Source organism: Leopardus geoffroyi, chromosome B1, assembly GCF_018350155.1.
Source record: "Leopardus geoffroyi isolate Oge1 chromosome B1, O.geoffroyi_Oge1_pat1.0, whole genome shotgun sequence".
Taxonomy (NCBI): domain Eukaryota; kingdom Metazoa; phylum Chordata; class Mammalia; order Carnivora; family Felidae; genus Leopardus; species Leopardus geoffroyi.
This window is the reverse complement of record NC_059327.1, coordinates 136,306,023-136,325,336: the sequence shown is the minus strand read 5'-3', so window position 1 is coordinate 136,325,336 and position 19,314 is coordinate 136,306,023. Positions and strand designations below refer to the sequence as shown.

At 36.3% G+C, this 19,314-nt stretch overlaps 1 pseudogene; it reads right to left on the bottom strand.

Annotated features, from left to right (window-relative positions):
* Positions 1-11,141: 11,141 nt before the first annotated feature.
* Positions 11,142-18,056, bottom strand: LOC123596435 (annotated as a pseudogene).
* Positions 18,057-19,314: the final 1,258 nt, after the last annotated feature.

Below are 19,314 nucleotides of genomic sequence, written 5' to 3'. Positions count from 1 at the left end.
CTTTAATGTTTGGTTTGGCACAATCTACCCCTTGACTGATTATTCTCTATAAAATCTGATTTGAACTTTTCCCTCTTCACTCTATTCATGTAGAAAAATTACTTCAAAATGCTCTGTACCTACTCAGAGTAAACTGTGTAAAATGAAAGTAGTACATAAAGGAATAAGATATATTGTACTGTTCAAATGATCAAGGAATCCCTTTTAAGTCATTGATAAAGAACTTTAGATGGGCGTTGACATTTTTAATGCTTGTTAATTTACTCATGGGAATGCTTTTCTGGATAAATTTAGCTGCTAAGCCCTGTCTTAAGGTATACAGTTTCAGTAACAGATCTATTTACCAGACAGCTCAAACTGTAACTTTTGGTTGACAAAATTCAATTGCAGACTTTCTCCATGAGAGTACTCAACCACAACCTAGTGATGTATACACTGTTGCGATGAAGCCACTGTAATGTGAAGCAGTGCTGATCTGTAAACATCTTTATCTTGCCAGATAGATACATCCTTTGAGTTTCAGGACTGGACCATCATGCGCAGTCAAACTGCTTTGCAGGTATTCCCGGGAGCAGTACAGTTTTGAGGAAGAACAGAGGTTGACTCTTCCAAAAGTCTTGCCAGCAATCCACTTACTAGCGAGGTCATCTCCAATAAGTTACTTAGACTCTTTGACTCTCCATTTGTTCATTGGTAAAATAAGAGCAATAATAATATGCACCTCACATTTTTGTTGTGAAGATTAAGTGAGGCATCATAAATCAATTACCTAACAAAGTCTGATGGATAAAAGGACTGTAACAGATTTTATTTCCCTTCCTTCTGCCTACTACCACTGCAACTACCACCCATATCATGATCACACTGATGGTACTATTGTACATATATTTTAATGTTTCACATATATGTGCACACACACTCATAAACACACAAATATATAAATATATTTTATAAAGTGGAGTCTCAAAAATGAAGAATGATGAAGAAATGGCAATGGTAATGATGACAATGATTTAAAAATGAGAGAGAAAGAAGATGAGTAGTAAGGGGAGCTTACAGCAATAAAAAAAAAAAATCATGTTTGTAATTGACGAACGGAATCATTGCTTGGATAAAAAGTGTGTTACAAAGTTACCAGAATGGCTTAATATTGGAATACTAAAGAAAACAGAGATAAGTTTTGTTTTTTTTTTAGAAAAGTGGTGAATTCTATTTGTTTACTTACAAAAAACCTAGACAATAAATTTTCTATCTAGGTAAAGACTGACTTTATGAAAATTTAAATCTCCAGGAAACAACCTGAAAAGATTTCTCAAGTAGTGAGGGTAAGGATGGCCAGCTGTGAACACCAATAAACTGAAAAGCTTTCAAGTTGTTTTCATGCTGACAACTCCTAAGAGGAAGGGCTAACATAGAAATGTAACTTTTATGAACTGAAATTTACATTCATTCACAAACATAGTAATACTATTTATACTTTCCAGAGACAGTCTAATATTTATGTATATTCACTTGGTATGGTTTATGTTTAAAGTTCAGTATTGAGCTCCAAACCAAATTCTGCAAAGAAACTCCCTAAAACCTACAACTATCGGAGATGCCTCTTCCATACACTCTGGGAGGGCTCTTTCTTTTCACAGACCCTCAACAACCTAACATGGTTCAGGTGTTTACAGAAATTATTTCAGTCTCATAGACAGATCTGCTCATGGCTTAGATGACTTGTTTCCACTGAGGGAGGACTCAGGTATTGTATGTAGTCTGCAATTAACTGTTCTCCCTCCCTCACTCCTGCATTTACCTGGAGAGGTAAATAACAGCCACCACAGAATTTCCCAGCTGCTTTTCATTGTCTTATTACTTTATTTTTCATCTACGATGTACAATATAGAATTCAATTGAAAGAACAACAGCTTCCAGTGGCAATGTACTCATTTCCAATAGATCCGTTAACTCCAACACAGTTAAAACGGTGATCATTTCAGTTTTAAACTGACTGTGACGAAAATCAATAGATCTCTTTCACCCCTGAAAAACTGGGTTCAGATCTGAATTTGCTCTCAAGTGAAATCAATTTGGTGGCCTCTTAACCCAGTGTCTGGGAACCACTGGTCCCCATCACACAATCACCCTGTTGCTTTTATTCAGCCTGGTTGCCTTTACTCTAGAGAGACAAGGGATCATAGGTGAGAGAAAAGCCAAGATGGAGTTGAGGATGAAAGTTGACTTAGGGGAAATCTGACAACCACCAGTCAGGTAACAGTAGTGCTTTACGTTAGGGGGTTGGGCTTGATGAGAAGGAGGGGGAAGGACAATAGATAGATTCTGTATCTTGATGTCAGGATTCACATCTTACATAGAGCTTCTCTCTTTGACTAATTCTGGATATGCTGCCCATTTCCTTTTCTCTTTTGAAACTGAAGTGAAATTTACACTTAAAAATTCACACTGAAAGTAGAACTAGGTGCTGAAAATAAAAACTTTGAAGATTTATATAAATGCTATTTACGATTTTAAGTCTTCAAGAGCCAAAAAGTTAAAACATATACCAAATAAAAATTCAACCAGGTTTTCATGTGACAAAAATTCTCTGACTTGGTTTTTTTGTTATTGATGTGCTGAGTAATATGTACATATTTAAAAATATAACATATATGATATATATGGTAATTCTCTTCTTTTGTCAAAGTTATCAGCCACTATCATCAATGTTGAACAAGTAGATTTTTTTTAATTTTTTAACATTTATTTATTTTTGAGAGACAAAGAAAGAGCACAAGTTGGGGAGGGGCAGAGAGAGAGAGGGAGACACAGAATCTGAGGCAGGCTCTGAGTTGGCAGCACAGAGCCTGATGCAGGGTTCAAACCCACAAACTGTGAGCCAAAGTCAGACACTTAACTGACTGAGCCACCCAGATGCCCTGAACAAGTAGATATTTTCAATTGGGCCTTTCTTTAAAATATTTTATTCTTGGGGCGCCTGGGTGGCACAGTCGGTTGGGCGTCCGACTTCAGCCAGGTCACAATCTCGCGGTCCGGAAGTTCGAGCCCCACGTCGGGCTCTGGGCTGATGGCTCAGAGCCTGGAGCCTGTTTCCGATTCTGTGTCTCCCTCTCTCTCTGCCCCTCCCCCGTTCATACTCTGTCTCTCTCTGTCCCAAAAATAAATAAACGTTGAAAAAAAAATTTTTTTAATATTTTATTCTTTTTTGAAATTTGAGAATTCAGTTTTTCAATATGGTAAAGGATTTAACTTTACTCCTTGTGAAAATTATGCTTTAGATTAATAGTCAACCAATAGAGATACTTTGCTTTAATAACAATAAAATATAAACTGAAACTTAAAAGTTTTAATTTCACTTCTTTGGAGCTCTTTTATTCATACTCAATGAAAATAAATATGGTTTATTTTCATTTCAAAGTTGTAAAATCACAATAAATCTGGAGCTTGAGCTTTTATATTTAATTGTTCTTACTATATTTACCTAAATAATTATTACAATCACATTATTTCCCTAAGTTGTACCATAAAATCTGACTACAGTTGACCTTTGAACAACATGGGTTTGAATTGAATGGGTCCACTAATATGCAGATTTTTTTTCAATACAGTATAGTACTATAAATGCATTTTCTCTTCCTTATGATTTTTTAAATAACATTTTATTTTCTCCAGCTTACTTTATTGTAAGAATACAGTATATATTTAATATATGAAATATGTGTTAATTAAATGTTTATGTCATTGGAAAGACTTCTGGTCAACAGTAGGCTATTAGTAAAATTTTGAGGGAGCCAAAATTTATAATAAGTGGATTTTTGACTGCAAGGGGGTTGGTGCCCCGAAACCCTGCATTGTTCAAGAGTCAACTGTATACAGATCCACTGAAGAATTGGTGTGGTTATTGGGATAAAGTCCTCTCTTCCTAACTAGGCTTATAGGGCTCATGATCTGGCCTTTTACTTTTTCAGTGTCCCTTGTACTTTATTTACAACCAATACTGAATTTAAATTTTTTTTTTTTTTCAACGTTTATTTATTTTTGGGACAGAGAGAGACAGAGCATGAACGGGGGAGGGGCAGAGAGAGAGGGAGACACAGAATCGGAAACAGGCTCCAGGCTCTGAGCCATCAGCCCAGAGCCCGACGCGGGGCTCGAACTCACGGACCGCGAGATCGTGACCTGGCTGAAGTCGGACACTTAACCGACTGCGCCACCCAGGCGCCCCCAACCAATACTGAATTTATTTTAGTGCCTCAAATTGAAGTACTTTCTTGGCTTCTAGCCTTTGCAGGTGCTATTCCTTATGGCTCTTTATTCTTCTTTCATATCTTCACCTGACCCATACCTATTTTTTTTTCTTTTCTCTTTTAAGTATATAATTCAATGATTTTTACTAATTTATAGAATTGTGCATCCATCATCAAAATCCAGTTTTAGAACATTTTCATCATCTCAATAAGATCCTGTGGCACTTTGCACTAAATTCGCATTCCCACACCCAGCCCCAGGCAACTAATAATCTGCTTAATGTCTCTGCCTTTTCTGGGCTTTTAATAGAAATAGAATTATACAATATGTAGTCTTTTGTGTCTGACTTCTTTCACTCAGCATAATATTTTTGAATCTTATCTATGTTGTATCATGTATCATTAGTTGGTCCCTTTTTATTACTAAATACAATATCCATTGTATGTACCACTTTTACTCATGTATTCACCAGTTGTACATTTGGATTGTTTCCAAATAGATGATTACAATTAGTGCTGGTATGAATATTCATGTAAAAGTATTTGTGTGGATAGATGTTTTCATTTCTGTTGGGCAGTTACCTATGAGTAGAATTATGGGTTATATGATAAATTAATGTTTAACTTTTCAAGAAACTGCCCAACTATTTTCCAGAGTGGCTGTATCATCATATATTCCCACCAGCAGTGTGTGATGATTCCAATTTCTCCACATCCTCACCAACACTTGGTATTGTCTCTTTTTGACTATAGTTATTTTAGTGGATCTCTTAGATGTGTATCTCATAACAGTCTTAATTTGGATTTCTATAACTATTGATATTGAACATCTTTTCATGTGCTGATTAGCTATTTGTATGCCTTTTTCAGTAAAAGCTTTTGAAGTATTCAGCTTCTTTTGATTGTATTGTAGTTTTGTCACCTGATTATTGAGTTATAAGAGTAATTTATTTATACATTCTAGATATGAGTGTCCTTTATCAAATATATGCTTTGCAAAAATTTTCTCCCCATTCTGTGTCTTGCCTTTGCAATTTCCTAACAGCTCCCTTTTGAAGCACAAAATGTTTTAATTGTGATAAAGTCAGTCCAATTATCAATATTTTTCTTTTACGAATTATGCTTTGGTGCTGTATCTGAAACTTGTTGCCAAAACCAAGACCACAAAGGTATTCTTCTATGGTTTCATTAACAGTTTTTCAATTTTATTTTTGTATTCAAATCTATGATCTGGTTTGAATTGATTTTTTTTATATAATAGAAGATAAGATTTTAAATTCATTTTTTTGCATGTAGATATCCAATTGCTTTAGTTATTTGTCCAAAATACTAACCTTTTGTCCACTAAATTGGCTTAGTATCTTTGTCAAAAATCAACTGACCATAAATGTAAGGGTTTATTCTGGACTTTCAAATCTGTTCCACTGATAGGTCTATCCTTATGCCAGTACACACATTTTGATTACTGAGCTTTACAGCAAGTTTTGAAATTGGGAAGTGTAAGTCCTCCAACCTTTTTCTCTTTCAAAATTTTTTGGCTATTCTGTGTCTTTACATTTCTATGTGAATTTTAGGGTTAGCTTATCAATCTCTGCAAAAAAAAAAGGGCATGCTGGAATTTTGATAGCTATTGCACTAAATTTATATGGCATTGTAGAGGTAATTGCCATCTTAACATTATTGAGTCTTCCAATCCATGAACATGGGATATCTCATAATTTATTCAGATTTTTAAAAATATTTCTCAACAATGTTTCATAGTTTTTAGTGTACACATCTGCACTTTTTAAATTAAATTTATCCCTAAGTATTTTATTCTTCTTGATGTTATTTTTAATGTGATTGTTTACTTAGATTCATTTTTGGAGGGTTCAATGCTACTATGTAGAAACACAATTGAATTTTGTATATTGATCTTGTATCAAATAACCTGGCTGAACTCATTTCTTAGTTGTAATTTCTGAGGATTCTGACTCCAGGTCAAAATCCTGTGTGTGATCCTTCAGTCCTAACTATAAACAATTATAGATTTGGTCTGGCAGGCCTCATGGAGGGCAGCTTCCATTCTCATACCAGCCTTGGTGTACAACCAATGCATTGCAGTTTTCTTAATCCTGCAGCCAAAAACTCAGTTCCCCAATCTGAGCCAGTCATGCTCATATGCATATCTGTGTTCTTAACCAAGGTACTTTCATTCAGAGGTGTCCTTATTGGAGGCCTGAAATGAGGCCCTTTCCCTGTATCTCTTCTGAGACCTCCTTATCAGGGCCCTTGGCTGAAGCACTTTGCCCCATTTTGACATAATACCTTCCTACTCTTAGCCTTTTTCCTTCTCCTTTTCTTCGTTCCCCACCCCCTCCTCCGGCCCATAAGAGGCAGCATCCATTCAGAACTGTATTGTAGCCCCCTGTACCGTTACCCATCTGTACTGTATCCACCTGACCCATGTCCAAAACCATTCCATGAAGAAAATGGAACACTGAGAGCAAGTGCCTCATTCTGCCTCTTGCTTGCTTGGTCACATTTAGTAAATAAAGACTTGATTGTTACTTTCAGTTTGTCTAATTGTTCTAATTTACGAGCTCCACTTATTGCTTGATAGGTTTCTTTGTATATTCATAATATTTTCAACATATAGAATCATGTCATTCTGAATAAAGAAAGTTTTACTTCTTCCTTTCCAATAGATGACTTTTATGTATTTTTTTCTGTCCAACTTTGGTGGATAGAATATACAGTATAATTTTGAATAAAAGTGGTGAGAACACACATGTTTGCCTAGTTCCTGATCTTAGGAGGAATGAACTCAGTTGTTCATTATTAAATCTTATATCAGCCATAGACTTTTTATAAATGTCCTTTATCAGCTTGACAGAGTTCCCTTCTATTCCTAGTGTGTTAAGAGTTTTTATCATGAATGGGTATTCAATTTTGTCAAGTTCTTTTTCTGTACCCATTGAAATGATTATGTCACTTTTGTCCTTTATTCTATTGGTATGGTAAATTACACTAAAATTGATTTTGGGATATGAAATATGCCTTGTGTTTCTGTAATAAATTCCACTTGGTCATCATATATGATCCTTTATGTATGTTGCTGTATTCAGTTTGAGAGTATTTTCTTGAGAATTTTTGCATCCACATTCATAAAGAATGATGGTCCATAGTTTTGTTTTCTTGCAGTATCTTTGTCTGGCTTTGATATCAGAGTAACTCTCATTTTGTAGAATGAGTTGGGAAGTATTCCTCCTCCCCTCTACTTTCTGGAAGAGCTTGGGAATGACTGGTATTATTTATTCTTTATGTGTTTGATAAAATTCATCTGTGAAGCTATCTGAACCTGGACTTTACTTTGCGGAAGTACTTTTAGTATTCAATTTCCTTATATTTTTATAAATATATTTGAATTTTCTATTTTTTCATATGTTATTTTTGGTACTTTGTGTCTAAGAATTTGATCATTTTATCTAAGTCTTCTAATCTATTGATATAAAGTTGTTCATAGGAATTTATTTTAATCCTTTTCAGTTCTGCAAGGGCAGGAGGAGTATAGATGTCAGAATAGTAAGGGACTCTGGGCTTGTCTTATTCCTTGAACATAGCTAGAGCAAAACCAAACCATTTTGAACACCTAGAAAATCAATCTGAGGATTAATAGAACAATCTTCATAATTTGAGGGAGAGAACATGGCAGCTTCTCTTAACAAGCAAACCAAAGCACACCTAGGATCTAGCTTCCTTTATTTTAATTTTTGAATTTTTATTTCATTGTATTATTGTTGTTGTTGTTTCTTCCTCCAAAATGAAAACATAGAGGAGTACACTTCAAAAGAAAGAACAGGAAGCAATGGTGGCCAGGGATTTAATCAATGCAAATATAAGTAAGATGTCTGAACTAGAATTTAAAACAAAAATTATAAGGATACAAGCTGGGCTTGAAAAAGCATAGAAGACACCAGAGTTTCCCTTTCTGGAGAGGTAAGAGAACTAAAATCTAGTCAGGCCAAAATTAAAAGTGCTATAACTGAAATGCAAACCCAAATGGAGGCCATAAAAATGAGGATGGATGAAGCAGAGGAACAATATAGACAATAAAAGTATGGAAAATAATGATGCTGAAAAGAAGAGGGAAACAAAGGTCAAGGATCACAAAGGCAGAATTAGGGAACTCAGTGATTTATTAAAATGGAATGGCATTCATATCATAGGAGTCCCAGAAGATGAAGAGAGAGAAAAAGGGGCAGAAGGTTTATGTGAGTAAATTTTGGCTGAAAACTTCCCTAACATGGGGAAGGACACAGACATAAAACTCTAAGAAGTACAGAGAACTCCTATTAAATTCAACAAAAGCTGGCCATCACCAAGACATATCATAGTGAAATTCACCAAATACACAGACAAGGAAAGAATCATTAAAGCAGCAAGGGAAAAAAGTCCTTAACCTACAATAGAAGACAGATCAGATTCACAGCGTATCTGTCCACAGAAACTTGGCAGGCCAGAAAGGAGTGACAAGATATGTTCAATACGCTGAATGGAAAAAATAAGCAACCAAGAATACTCTATCAAGCAAGTCTGTCATTCAAAATAGAAGGAGAAAGAGAGAGTTTCCAAGACAAATAAAACCTAAAGGAGTTCAGTCCTACAAGACATTTTAAGGGAGACTCTTTAAGTGGAGGGAAAAAGAAAACCAAAAGCAACAAAGACTAGAAAGGACCAGAGAGCATCAACAGAAACACCAACTCTACAGGTAACACAGTGGCACTAAATTCATATCTTTCAGTAATCACTCTGAATGTAAATGGACTAAATGCTCCAATCAAAAGACATAGGGTATCAAAATTGATTTAAAAAAAACAAAAAACAAAAAAGCAAGATCCATTGATATGCTGCCTACAAGAGCCTCATTTTAGACCCAAAGACACCTTCAGATTGAAAGGGAGGGGATGGAGAACCATCTATCATGCTAATGGACATCAAAAGAAAGCTAACGTAGCCATATTTATCTCAGACAAACTAGATTTTAAAACAAAGACTAACAAGAGATGAAGAAGGGCATTATATCATAACCAAGGGGTCTATCCATCAAGAAGATCTAACAACTATAAATATTTATGCTACCAATTTAGGAGCACCCAAATATATAAATCAATTAATCACAAACATAAAGAAACCCATTTATAATAATACCATAATAGTAGGAGACTTTAATACCCCACTTACAACAATGGACAGATCATCTAAGCAGAAAATCCACAAGAAAACAATGGCTCTGAATGACACACTGTACCAGATGAACTTAACAGATGTATTCATAATATTTCATCTTAAAGTGGCAGAATATGTTCTTTTCAAGTGTACACAGAACATTCTCCAAAATGTATCACATACTGGGTCACAAACCAGTCCTCAACAAGTACAAAAAGATCAAAATCATATCATGCATATTTTCAGATCACAGCACTATAAAACTTGAAGTCAAACAAAAGAAAAAATGTGTAAAGCCCTCAAATAGATGGAAGTTAAAGAACATCCTACTAAAGAATGAATGGGTTAACCAGGAAATTAAAGAAGAAATTTAAAAAATACATAGAAGCCAATGAAAATGAAAACATGACAGTCCAAAACCTTTGGGATGCAGCAAAGGCAGTCCTAAAAGGGAAGTATATTGCAATTCAGGCCTATCTCAAGAAGCAAGAAAGTCCCAAATATACAACATAAACTTACACGTAAAGGAGCTACAAAAGGAACAGCAAATAAAGCCTAAAGCCAGCAGAAGGAAATCATAAAGAGTAGGGCAGAAATGAATGATATAGAAACAAACACATACAAAAAAATAGTAGAACAGATCAACAAAACAAAGAGCTGGTTCTTTGAAAGAATTAACAAAACAGATAAGCCTTTAGCCAGACTTATCAAAAAGAAAATAGAAAGGATCCAAACATATAAAAATCACAAATGAAATAGGGGATATCACAACCATCACCACAGAAATACAAACAATTATAAGAGAACACTAAGAAAATTATATGCCAGCAAACTGGGCAATCTGTAAGAAATGGACACATTTTTAGAAACTCACAAACTGTCATTTCTGTGAAGATAGTAATGGTGTCCCCTCTTTAACTCCTGACTTTGAGTTTTCTCTCTTTTTTGCTTGCCGAGTCTCTATAAAAGTTTGGCAATTTTTAAAAATTTTTTCTTACCAAAAAAACCAACTTTTGGTTTCACTGATGTCTTCTATTGTTTTTATGTTTTCCATTTTTTGATATATGTTTTATTTCCTCCCTTCAACTTGCTTTAGGTTTAGTTGGCTCTGTTCTTTTTCTAGTCCCTTAGGTTATTTTTTTGAGATCTTTCTTCATTACTAATATGGGTGTTTAACACTATAAAAATTTCCTCTGAACACTATTTTAGCAATCCCATAATTGTGTTTCCATTTTCATTCAATTCATATTATTTTCTAATTTCCCTTGTGACTTCTTCTTTGACCCATGAGTTCTGTAGATGCATTTCCTTTATTTTTCAACATTAAATACAACTCTATTGTCATAACAACGGTGCATCTTTAAATGAGAGCATTGACAAGACATTGCCTCTTAATCTGAATTTGCAATAAAAGATGTTTTCAGAAATAAGTATTTATGAAAATGACAAGCTAAAATAAGTTCTTAAGGCAAATAGTTATAAAACCTTGACAGAGGCTTCTAAGCTTTTCATCTTCTAGAAACAGCTTCACAAATCATTTAGAAAATCAACGTAGAGGTAATAATAATAAACCCCATTTCCCATCCATTCTTGAAGCCAATCTTTCTTGAGAATTGATCAAACAGTGCCTGCTGTTGAAGATTGCAATTAGGCCTAACCCCATACTTAAGTTTTGATTCTGGATCAGTTTTCTGGCTTGGGCTAGTCGGGAGTTAGTTCCTTCAGAATTATCAGTGAATTTAAATGAGCATGCATTAACATTATCTTCTCTTTCAGCTCTGCAACAATTTCTGGTAGAAAGTTGTGAATATCTATCTCAGATTCATTTACTGTGGCTTTTTTTTTATATTTTATTTTATTTTTTTAACATTTATTCATTTTTGAGAGAGAGAGAGACAGAGCGTGAATGGGGGAGGATCAGAGAGAGGGAGACACAGAATCCAAAACAGGCTCCAGGCTCTGAGCTGTCAGCACAGAGCCCGACGCGGGACTCGAACTCACAGACCGCAAGATCATGACCTGAGCTGAAGTCGGCCGCCCAACCGACTGAGCCACCCAGGCGCTCCAGTGGCTTTTGTTTTTAAGAGCACATCACTTTGTCACTGAGACAGCAGCCAGGGCAGCATGGGTAGAATACAAATGGAAACCAATGGGAGTCCCACAGGTAATACAGAATACAAGGTTGTAAGTGCTCCCTTTGAACCAACCCTCAATGCCAACTAGGAAGGGAGCTTCCCATACCATGTCATTTGTGACTCTAGAGAAAACTACAGATCCAAGGGACTGCAACAGGTCCCAGGAGAGGTGCAGAATCAGCGAGCACAGCATAGCACACTATGTGCATTGGAACACAGTGCACTTCTCGGGCTGCAGGATGACAGCCATGGGGCAGGATCCTGGCTCCTCTGCCTCCAGGCCCGCAGGGTCAAGCAGCAAGGACCCATTCACCACCTGTGTGTCCCACTCCATAGAAACTGTATAAAACAGCTGCCTTCTTAGCACCATCGCAAAAGTCACCCCACAGCAGCTTTGCTTGATGTGAGCGAGGCTGCCAATCTTCCTGCAGCCCACGCCTATGTTTTGAACACCTAGATGTGTTTCTTTTTTAATTTTTCATAGATTCCTACCCTCCCAAAATTTCTTTCAGTTATCGATTTCTAATTTAGTACCACTGCATCAGAAAACATACTTTGTATAACTTTTATTTGTCAATTATGCTTTGATGAAGCTGGGAAAAAATTTATAGGAAGGCATGACAATAATGACTCATCAAATAAAAAACACCAATAAAGAGATAGAAATTACTTTAAAACCTCAGTCATTTATCCTGGTTTTGCTTTTTCTGGGCTTTCCCATTCTCCCCTGTGCATTTTCTAGGCCTCACGTTGAGGTAGGGGGCATTAGATAACTAGGCCCTTTCTAGTCTCTCTTGGGAATGTGCATAGCCTTTTACAAGCATACACCCTTCAAAACCACCCAGGCTATGTGAGAGTTTAAGGCTCACTATGGCTACCTTATTTACCTAGATCTCCCTGCTGAATTTCTCGCTAGTGTGCATGTCTATTGCTTACCCCACCTCAATGACAACACCAAGCTAGCTGTGAAGCTGGAATTTTCTGACTGTTTGCCACTGAGATTGCTACTGCTTACAATGCCTCAGGGCATGTACCTGCTCCAAATCAAGTCAGCCTCTTCAAGTAGTTCTTACCCCTTACCCTACCCTGGTACAACTTCTATACCAATAGAGCTGAAGAGCTAAAACCCCACCGTTATTTAAGATTTTGTTGTTTTTCTTGAACAAATGTTTCTAAGTTTCTAGAGTCCTTAATAAATTGTTGTTTTTTGAAAGTTTCTTCCATTTCGATCATTGGTTTTTGAGAAAGGGACTTAGCTAGCCCCATATTCTGCTATTCCAAAAGTTCCTTTCCAATACCTACCATTTTTATCTTTATCTAACACCAAGTCCTTTAATGTCACTTCCTAAGACTGAATTAAATTCCTCTTCAAAGTCTTGACTTAGGACCCTGTGTTGTTTCAAAAGATTCTTCACATTAACCACAAGTAGCTCTCTGTTTATTAATATGGCTACCTCACCAGACTATAAACTCACAGAGGACAGTGTGTGTCTCTTCTGTTCACTGCTTTACCCCAGCAGCTAGCATAGCATTTGACACATGGTAGACATTCCATGAAAATAATGGATTTACTTAGATTAATGAAATGAAATTTAAATCCATAGACTCATTTATGGACAGTAGCTATCGTAATTCTGATATGGAGTCAGAACTGAGGTCATTTCATGGTATCTAGGCATAATCTTTGACTCATACCATTTATCCAAAATATTGGATGTATGTCAATGAATGTTGATGAGGGGAAGAAATATGTTATTCAAAACTTGGAAGCTCAAAAACATTATAATACATGGTATTTTCCAGTGGGAGGGTCACATGGATGATCAGCCACATGGCAAGAAAACCTGTAGTTACTACCACTTGAAATGTAGTGGTGAAATATAGTAACATTGACTTTTGGGGACAGTAACTATCAAGATACCTCTGAATAAGAGTATCAAGATACAGTACTGATAAATTTCAACACACACAAAAGCACCGCCCTAAATTGTGTAAATATCTAATGCAGCATACCTCATAATGGTGGCAATAAAACCTGTCAAAGATTTTTAGCCTCACATTTAGTTTTAGCTAAGGAAGCAAAAACAGATGCCAGTGCTATGCTTATTTTAGAGTCTTTCAAAGACATGCTTCTGTTCATTATCAGAAAGAGACTAGGTCAGTGGCAGGAAAGGACAGAACTTTCTCAGTTACTATGTGGTTGTATACAGGGAGGGCTCAGTGAATGCTGTTTGAACATTTATTAAACACTTTAAATTTTATGCAATCGGTTTTCAAACTATGCTCCATGGATTGCCACTGAAGTGCCTCAAAGAATGTAGCTAAGGACAGGGGAGAAGAAGTGAATAGGTTTCTGACCCCTTCTGTCTTTAACTTTCTCATGACACATGAAAAGATGCTCAACATCACTAATCATCAGGGAAATGCTAATCAAAACCACACTGAGGTATCACCTCACACCTGTCAGAATGCCTAGAATCAAAAGACAAGAAACAACAAGTGTTTGGCAAGAATATGGAAAAAAAGGAACCCTCTAGTACTAGTGGTAGAAATGAAGATGGGTTTAGCCACTGTGGAAAACAGTATGAAGATTCCTCAAAAAATAAAAAATAGAAGTACCATATGATCCAGTTATTCCACCACTAGGCATTTATCCTAGGAAAATGAAAATACTAATTCAAAAAGATATATGCACTCCTATACTTATTGCAGCATTATTTACAATAACCAAGATATGGAAGCAATCTAAGTGTCTGCTGATGAATGAAAATGTATCGTGTGTGTGTGTGCGTGTGCGTGCGCACGCGTGTGTATAATGGAACATTCCTCAGCCATAAAAATGAATGAGATCTTGCTATTTGTGACAACATGAATGAACCTAGAGTACATTATGCCAAGTGAAGTAAGGCAGAGAAAGACAAACAACATGATTTCACTTATACGTGGAATCTGAAAAAACAAAACAAGTGAATAAACAAACAAAAAGCAACAGACTGATACAGAGCACATAATTACAGAGCACAAACTGATGGCTGCCAGAGGGAAAGGGGATGGGTGGATGGGCAAAATGGGTGAAAGGGAGTGGGAGATCCAGGCTTCCAGTTATGGAATGAATAAGTCACGGGGATAGAAGCTACAGCACAGGGAATATAATCAGTGGTACTGTAATAGCAATGTATGGTGACAGATGGTAGCCACACTTATGGTAAGCACGGCATAATATATAAATTTGTCGAATCACTGTTGTAAACTTGAATCTAAGGTAATTTTGTGTGTCAACTATACTTCAATAAAAATAAATAAGTAAACAAAATAATTTTATCACTGGATTACTGTGATTACTAAATAAAATGTGTATTTGAAAATACTTTACTAACTGTGAAATACTTATAAAGTTGGATAGTATATACAATTGCTGCTCTTGTGAAAACTGTGGCCAAAGGATGATACCAGCACAAGGGGGCACATTTACTCGTATACACATCTCAATCTCTTTGCTATTTATACTTATAGTTTTCTCTACAAAATTATTTTTTCTTTTGGAGGAATTCATAGAATCCAGTGAATTTGGTCCATTATCGGTACAGAGATGAGTTGTCTCACCTCCTACATCTCCTGGCTCCCTACTAAGACAGTGCCTACAGGGACAGAGTTCCATAGCCTACCATGCTATCACAAAACAATGTCCCTCAGGACAAAATAGAAAGAGTTGTAGTTTTTTTTAATTAAAATATCATAATTCTACTCGTCTTTCATGCTGCAGTGACACAAGTTAAGGAGGAGCAATGCTTGTTTAAATCTGATTTTATCTCATAGTCCAGTGCCTTAAGAGAAGAAAAACACCCCCTTTATTCTGATAATAAAGAATCTTCTCTTAATTTCCTATTGTTGTGTATAAGATTTAGCGCTTACTCCTTAATTTCAGTGTCAGAATGTGAGCTGTAATTAATTTTCATAAAATGGAAAGCAATAAAGTCAGATATTGCTGGCTATAGAGGTTGAGATTGTATAATTTACAATTAGGGGTGGGGGGGAAACAGCCTACACATTAAATGAGTAATAACTCATCTTGGCTTCAGCTTCAGGATTATGAAAGTGGCCAACAAAGCTGCTCAAACAAAACCCCAAATCTATGTGGTGTTTGGAACCTTCTCAAGAAAGTCTATCAAACTTGATGTCACCTCTCCCTATGCCAACGTTTGGATTGTTTTTATTATCATTAATTAACAATAATAATATGCAGGGACTTAAATTACCACCTAATGAATCACCTAAAACCTTTCCTAGGCATTATTTGCAACAAACTATAGATAATAGACCATAATTCTATATCAACCATAAAAAAAGTCAGCTGCCTACTCATTATAAATGCATGTTCCCTTCATCTTACCATCAGAATTTCCACAGAGAAGGAATGTTTGAAATTGAGAAATAATTGTATGGTGGTTATTTATAAGTGTTAGGCTATATACTAAAATAAAGGATGCTACATATAAAACTATACATATGTAAAACTTTTCCATATTTAAAATAAAGTATATTCATGTTGGAGGAAATAAAATGGGCACACTATTCTATCCTCTGTCTTGTTTGATTCAGGACATACTTTCTAGGGAATGACTGTGGACATGGTCATTAAAAGAGCAGAGAGAAGTAGTGATTGCTCAGTTAAACAGAAATTTATTCCACAAAATATTAGTACAAACTTTACAGTTCACAAAGATCTTTCACACACTTCATCTCAGTGTAATCTTTCAGTAGCCCTAAGGGGAGGTCAGAGTGAACTCTGATATTCTGTTACAAGGAGAACACTGAGAAGTGAAGTTGCCTGTCCAAGTTCACGCCATCAGTAAACAACAAAACCAAAAACTGAATATAGGTTTAGGACTCTCTAAATTCAGTCCTAGAAACAACATAGACAATAACAGCTAATAAGACCAAGAGAGAGTTCATGATTTGGTGTAGACCATATCTCACAGAACTGGCCTCAAGTGCGTTTACAAATATAAAGAGAAAGAAAATGGTCTCCAGGCATTAAAAGAGGAATAAGCACTGCAACCTCAGGCATCATTTGAAAATAAAAGGGAAACAAATGATGATGATGATGATGGCGGTAGTATGGTGGGAAATTAGGGAAAGGAACAATAACTGAGTTGCACTCATTCCAACCTATTAGATTTCACACCACAGCCAGCAGACAGGTTAATGCATAAATGACACAGAAACTATATGGATCTTAGCTTTAAGTGTAATTAATTATCTACATTATGTTTACCCATAGAAAGGAATACAAATTGGACATGTTCAGTCCCCTATGGATCCTACTGCGGGAACTGGAAAGTAGGTGACTGGTCAACTGGTGGTTACCATGAAAGTGAACAAAGGGGTCCACCTTGGAGCAGTGAAAGATACAAAATAATAAGTGATTATTTGTATATGCACATAAAAAATTAGTGTATGTATATGAGAAAAAACCTAGGAGAAAAATTAAATCACAGTATTAATTTCAAATCACCTGAGAGGTGGTTTTACAGGAAATAGTCATTTTTTTAACCTTATAGCTCTATATTACTTGATTTGTAATGAAGAGTTATTACTTTCATAAAAAAATAATAAACATGAAGATTACATTTTGTAAGAACCTCAGTTGCAGTCTAACTTTCCATGAAATGTATTAGCTAACTTGAGAACATTGCTCAGATCAGGTGTTAATGTAAGCCTACACTCTAGTCTCAGCCTTACCTAAAACTTTCTCCAGGAGGCCTTCCCTGACCTACACCACACACACCACTCCTCTAAATGGCCATTCCTGTACACACTTCCTCCTAGCTCTCTGTCTTCTTCCTTCATAGCCCTTATCATGGCTTGTAGCTACATGTGCATGTGTAAGGTTACTGGCAAACTACACTTAAACCCAGGCAAGAGGGATTCTGTCGTAGGCCCCTTGCTTTACAGAACCACACATATCACAGATATCAAAAAGAACACAATTTTTTTTTAGTCTCCAAAAAAGATGGTTGAGAGTTCAGTCTACTTTTGAGTGAATTATGGAAGGATGTCCTGAGCAAGCTGCACTATGCCCGGTTGAGAACAAAGGAGCCTGCGTCGATTCAGGAAGAAGAAAATCTCAGCCTCTGCTCTGGGAAATAGATAGTAGAAGTCCCCTTTGTTTGAAGTTGTTGCCCCAGAACACCCAAAGCAGACAGAGTTTCCCAGAAGACTGAACTCCATCTCTCTCCTCTACAACTGCCTAAAAGAGGATGAGAAAGTGACTCATGAGACCTCCCAGCCCAGTACCCAGCACCTGGACAATGTCTGTTCCTATGTCAGTGTCTGATTCAGTCCACCAACCGGGACACAGCCCACCTTCTTTCTTGCCCTTTGCCAGACGCTTCTTGTTGCCACTCAGGGTCACAAGTAGCAGGACTGACTTGGAAGAGAGCAAGCCTCCTTTAGCCTCCATGTTGCAAGGAAACTCCCCAGGGTGTGAGCTTTGAGGTTCCAGAAGAAAACATGAACTGGACAAATGTCAGAGCTCATCACTATTAAGTATTTAAATATTTGATACATGGAATCCATTTTTCCTTTTGCCCCAGGCCTCACAAGTGTCAAATGCATACCTGATTATTAGTGTAATTACTAACTTCCTTCCTAATGGATATGCCCCATAAAATATAAGAATAAAAGATCATATTTATTTTATTTAAAATCCTAGTACAGGGTCTAGCATATGTTAGACACACAACAAATGCTTGTAAATGAACAAATAGCTAAAAACAAAATGTTGGTACACAATATAGCCGTGTGCCTTGCCCTAAAAGCACTTGTGATATGTTAATATCTATATAAAAATGTTTGAAAGCAAGTAGAATACAGTGGACATTAAACCTATAATTGGAACTGATAATTCCTGTATTCTAGATCAGGGGTGACATTTATTGTATGTTCTGATCAGCACCTACTACCTTTTAGGCTCTTAATAATTGCAGGGGTGACATTTATTATATGTTCTGATCAGCACCTACTACCTTTTAGGCTCTTAATAATTGAGAAATGATCATTTCAACTCTGCCAGCAGCCAAGTTCAGGTAAGTCACTTTCTTATGTGTTGCTCTCTACCAAAGGGCAAATGAATGCCTCAGAGAGTTCAGCAGGATCTTACTGATGAACTTCCTTCTCATAAGTTTGAAAATAATTCCATGTTTCATGTGTTGGATACAAGAAAGGACAAAAACATTAGTGACACATGGTAAGGGAAAAACATATGTCTACTGATGGAAACACATGTCTACCGATGAAAGGAAACATGTTAAGGGCAGCTAAACTTATGTTTCATCCTCAATTCATTTCTTAAGCCTTTGAAAGAAACACTTAAGCAACATAATAACAAATACTGCCAGAACACCAGCAACCCTTGAGTAAAACAGAGAAATGGAGCAATGTCAGGAACAGTCTGATTCAAACTAACTTAACTATTTTATACTGTTTTATGGTTTACAAAGCTTTCATACCATTGACTCAGTTGAGATCACACATACTCTGTGAGGTAATGCACTGTCCTGTTTAATGATGAGAAAACTGAATTGGACTTTAACAAGAATGTTGGTTGACCCCTAATATCTGTCCCATCTTTTCTCCTTCCCTTGATTTGTCCACCTCCATATTGCCTTAGATATTGGGAAAAGCTGGCTCCACCCTCAGTCTAAGGGCTAGTTCTGATT